Source organism: Aptenodytes forsteri, unplaced genomic scaffold, assembly GCF_000699145.1.
Source record: "Aptenodytes forsteri isolate BGI_AS27 unplaced genomic scaffold, ASM69914v1 Scaffold35, whole genome shotgun sequence".
NCBI lineage: Eukaryota > Metazoa > Chordata > Aves > Sphenisciformes > Spheniscidae > Aptenodytes > Aptenodytes forsteri.
In genome coordinates this window covers 1-5,849 of record NW_008795334.1, presented here as the reverse complement: position 1 = coordinate 5,849, position 5,849 = coordinate 1, and positions in this window count along the sequence as shown.

Here is a 5,849-nt window from a genome sequence, read left to right as displayed (position 1 = left end):
CATGCCTTGTGAGCGCCCTCAAGATGAACCACTCCATAATCTTCCCCGGCACCGAGGTCAGGCTGACCAATCAGGTTGCCAATGCTAACATAGATCTCTGACCAAATCACCAAGTAGTTACACGAGAACCTTTCAAAAGACAGAAAACCAGCTGGTCACAGGTCACAGAAGATAACTGCAGGTGATTGTAAATTGCAAAATGGAGTAGAAATTCTGGGCAGATACACTCTTACATACATTCTAAGTTAAATCTGTTCAACAATATATGATTAAGAAAGGCAGAAGTCATATGGAAAATCGGCTGAGTCTCTAAATTTAAAAAAGTGTAAGATGTGAAATGTAAGGAAAAGGGATGAAAATCATACAAAATGTACAGCTACATTAGGGTTTATCAGTTATTCACGGCACTTAGAGATAAATCTAAAGTGTTTCAGTTCGGTTCTGAGTCCAAAGTCAATAGAGCTGCAATTAAAAAGCAGTAGCAGTAATAAACATTATGGTCTGTCTTCTATCATGTGTTTTATTACTATGCACAGGCAGAATACCTTTTGACTCATATGTTGTAAGCAAGCACTGTTTTGGGGTTCAAAGAACACCTTTTTTAACAAAACTACTATTAGCCAGGGCACTGTATAAATCTGAATATTTTATTTTTCCATTATTCTTTTAAATAGCATTTTAAAAATCATATACTCCAATTTTTGCATTCTCTTCACTGAATCATAAAAAGAGGAACAGTGTGTTAAAACTATAATCTTTCCCAAAAGAAATGAGAGAAAGAATTTTAGAGTTTTCTCTTTGCTGTCATGACTTGAAAGCAGCTGTCATCACCCCAGACAACAGGAAAAAGCACAATCCTTTTATCAAGTTGGACACGTGGAATTCTGTGTATTAAAATCAACAAATTCGTTCAGTGGAAGAGACTATCTTTTGTTTCTCTAGTTCCTCGTCAGGAATCAGAAACCAAGTTACCAGGAAAGATACATTTTTTTAATGCTTCAACTTTATGTCTAAATGAAGTCTCATTTCAGTCTTTTAGGTTGTCAGTAGTTGTGGTAGTATCGTGCTGAAAGGATTACTGAATGTTAGTCATCCAAAGAGAGCTTTAGGCCACTTTCCTACATTGCGATAACTATAGAAGTAAGAGCTGACTCATGTATCCATGTCTTCTTGCAAGATCATGAAGTCCTGCAACTTATGCTCAGTGTCTGTAAGCCCTGGGCAAAAGAAATAGGCTCCTTTACCAGGAGAAACAGTGCATTTGAAAGTGATTCTTTTCTGTCTTAAACAAAAGTAATATCCTAAACGGATAATGCTGAAAAGAAAAGTAAAATGCTTTCCTCAAAAAAGTTTCCATACTGTAAATGAGTCGTGTATGTCTCCCCATGCCAAATTTTCCTTCTTTCTACAGTAGTTTTGTTTTAAGCAGCTTGAGGACCCTTCATTATGACAGGCTGATTTGTTTGATCCAGTAAATTCAGATTTTTGAATACAAATTATTTTTCTTTAATATTGAAGATACAGAATTATTTCTTACAAATTTTCAATTTTAGATATTATCAGGAAATCCAGAAATGAAAGCAAAGCCAGATTTCTAACCGTGCACCCCTGGTTATTGCAAAACAGAGTAAGAAGATTTCACATAGTCATTTCTGTGTTTGCAGAAGTACTTGTAGGGTTGCTCTATATCAGAATCCACCTGTGCAAGGCAACCTCAGATGTTGCTATGCTTAATGATATGAGAACTTCACTGTAACAACTTTTCCAGAAAAACTTATTTTCACTGAAAAAGGTGGATTCCTCAACATCCACATATTAAATTAATATATTTGAAATTGTTAAAAATTCAGATTAGCCATATTTAATATTTTTATTTTCTAGTTTAGAGATGATCATATTTTGCTTCAAATTTTCCTCTAATTTTATCATTTCTTTCAGAAACATTGCTCACAAAACCAAATTTTTATTTTTTTACATTCGCAGTTGTTTTAAAATACTTAGATTGTTTTTACCAGCTTTCCAATTTGCTGGGAACCTTAAATTGATTTGTTTTCATTCTTAACCATCCTGAACAAGTTTATTTTGAAATATAAGAGTTTACAGTGAACAGAGGCAGTCCTTCTTGTCCAGGAGTGATTTCTTCTGTCATCTGCCTGTAGCTTACATGGAGGAGTCAGAAAGACCTCTGTTAGCCAGTGTAGCTTTTTAAAGAGAAATTTAAGAAGATGGCCTGAGGAGTTGTCCATACATAAAATATTGTTAAGTCCCCTAATGCCTATCACTGTTCTTATTTACCCTTGATCTTTTACAGTCAGTTTTCTGAAGAGGACTTTTCCACCATGGTAACAGCCAAACAATCAAATGGAGTTTTAGACATGCTTCTATTTTAAATTTCTGCTTTATGTATGTACATATCAAACTTACATTACCTAAAGTTCTGAAGAACTATGCTTGATATTTTGCAGTGCAATTCTCTTGGAGAGATTGCTTTCATTCATACATTTGGACTTCTATGGCTGATTGGGTAACAGTTTTCCTAATACATAAAATATTTCAAAATATCCAGGACTGATATTCATTCCAAGTTAACAATGCAGTAAGATTTTTTTTGTTTTAATTTTTCGGGGGGGGGGGGAAGCACTCCATCGCAAAAGAGCCAGTAGTTTTACAATGTTCGTGTAGCGGACACAAGGTCCAATCCCTGCCATGTCCATTTCAACAGAGAAGTTTACACATCTTATCATAATGCCTGACATTCCTGCTTATATTAATTTTCCACATCCGTGACTGTTTGACTGTTTTGATACAGTAGACTAAATCTAATGAGATCAGCTGCTACTAAAGATTATGTATCTGTACACTGAAAACCAAGGTTCAAGTCTCCTACACAGCCTAAGGGAAGATTTCAACCAGAATGTTACTGGTTGATAGATAAGGACCCTTTTCTCACACTGCTGGCATCTATTTTTGATTTTGCTCTATAACTCTATCCTACACTGGGGAGAGGTACCCGGTGAAAATGTCATCAAAGCAAATACACGGGAAAAAAAAAATTATTCCAGGAAACTGATAACCTATTTAAACAAAAAAAAATATTTCCATAAGAAGATGAAGTAACAAAAGAGTTCCCTGTATGCACAACTTCTTTTGCTACAGCTTGTTTTTTTGATGGTCTGCATTTTTTTTCACTGTCATATTTCTTCTCAAACAAGACATGAAAAGAAGTAAGAAAAGTAGAAAAATAAAAACCAAAAGAAATAGTTGCTTTAGTACACCTAAAGCCAAATTACTCAACATAAGGAAGTCATCTAGCTTAAGTTGCAATTAATCAGATTTGCAATATTTAATAGCAGAAACTCATAGCAAAATGCTTCGTTTATGATTGCCAGGCTATGCAACATTCATTGCTTTTATTTTATTTTATGGAAATATATAGTCTATTTTGAATAACTGATTTAAATATATAAAATGGATATTGTTTGTATGTGAAATGCTACCTTAATTCAATAAAATTAGGAAACAAATCTAATCATACAAAGACAAGAAAACTGTAGGATCTTCAACATTTCATGTTCCTTTAAGCATGAGCTGAAATGTCACCAGTATTTATGACTGAATTTTGTTAGAATGCATAAACCAGAAGGAACAGCAGAAATGGAATACAGATTTGAATAAAGGTGCCATTATTCAAAATTCTCTTATAATGAAGGCTGCTAAAATTTATATCTGAATCATTCTTTGGAAGCATTTTGTTTACCACTAGCACTAATCCTTTTTTTTTCTTTTTTTTTTTTACTATTTCTGAGCAAATAAAATTTTTCAGTATGTTTGGGTTATTCTGTAGAGTTATCTATATTGAACTTCACCTTTAACACAACTGTATATGAAGCATCATTCTGGCAAATGCCTAAATCTTGAATTTCTACAGAGTATATTCTGTGGGGTGGGTGTCAGACTACTAGTTGTTGGGCAGTGTCCCATATATACCACTATATAGTGCCTATACCAGCTACTAGGAAGAAAATTAACTCTATCCCAGCCGAAACCAAGACAGGCAGTGACCAGCATGTTTGGGGCATCTTCCATTCCACATGATTTTCCTCATGATCATTTCTGGGGAACTAAGAATATGGCACTATGGAGGGGTGGGGGGTGGGTGTTCTGCCACTCTTTCCTGTCATTTTTTCTTTTTGTTGGCTTCCAGTACATCCTTCCTGAACATACCATGTTTTAGAGAACTCAGGAAAAGCTGTAAGATTAAACTCCAGCCACGCAGATGGAGAAGATTAAAATCCTTTCCACATCCAGTCTAGCAGCTCGGTCAACATTGGCAAAGAACAACAAAAGCAGTACCGTGAACGCTGGCACTGGTGGGTAAATGCTGTCTCAAATTTCTCTGAGAATTTTTGAGTCCAGTCAGCCAATGTGAGACCTGACTTTGACAGTACAAGCTATCAAAGGAGGATTAGTCATATAGGCTTCATTACAGATCAAAGTTAATAGAATTCATTCTGCACCTGCTAGTCATTTTAGAGTCAGTATTTCGCTTGCAAGGCAATCTGTAGAGGCACTGTAAGGTTACAGCAGCCTTCTAAAATTTGGAGTAAGAAATAAACTGTTCTGCATTTAAATACTCTCTGAGGTGCAAGCCTTGTGAACGGTACAGATGGCACATGCTTACAGGCTATCAAGTTGCTTAGTAATGAAAGAAGAGCCCACCAAAATCAGTGAAAATTCTACCATTTTATTTCCCTTTGGATCAAGCTTGTAATAAAGCTATGATACCATTCAATATAATAAGTAAAAAAATGGTTGTAAAAAAATCTATTTCTGGCAACTTATTTATTGTAGCTTTGTGGAGGAATCAGTTCATGAATGTAACAAGAAAAATATTTATCTTTAAAGAAAATCAATTTATCTTTTTTTCATTGACATAAGCAGCATCATTTGCAACACAGTAAGACTACTTTTCTTTTGGGAATGTTTTAGAAATTTGTGTGAGACTAAAAAGGACCCAGACAAGGAAGTTTTGGGTCACGGACTCCAGTTCTAGTTATTATAAGTATCTATAGATTATAATAAGCTTTATAAAGATGAAGGTTTCATCTAAAAATGAGTTACTTCTTTTATTGCATCAGATCATACTTAAATTGCACCATACCCTCTATGCTTTGATGACTTTCTTTTAATTTCCAGCCTACACCTATTAAGGGAATTTATATCCATTTCTTTCTGTGTTATTACTGGGTTTATCTAAAATAAAAATTCTCTCTCCATGGTGCTTATCTTCCTGATGTAGCTGGTAAACACTAGGAAGAGAATCAGTATAATTTAGAATAGCCATATGGTTATAAAAATGAATGCCATATACAGTAAGACAAAACATTAGGAGATCTGAGTGTTTCTAAATCACTCGGTCCTGGAAAGTTCTAAGTACTCTTAACTCCTATGAAAAGCCTCAGGATGAGAGAACGTCTATCCTCTTGCATAATCAAACCCTCTGAGAGTACTAAACATAGAGCTGAAATGCAATACAACATCCAGGAGAGAACTACACTGCAATGCTTCCAAGTTTATAAAATATTTGTGTATGATATTCTCAATAATACTCTGTTCCCATTTGTATAAACAGGAGTTTATACCTCTGTAGGAAACACAATTTTTTTGAAAAATATTTTTAAAGTTAAACCACAGATGTTTATGTCGTTTTGGTGGACATTTCCAGCGAAGTACAGAACCTTTTTCCAAAAAGAAAGGAGATTTCTTTTAAAGCTGTATTTTATGTATTCATAGGTATGTCTTTACCACAGGATCCACATAAGCACAGTGTCGTGGTTTAATCTCAGTCG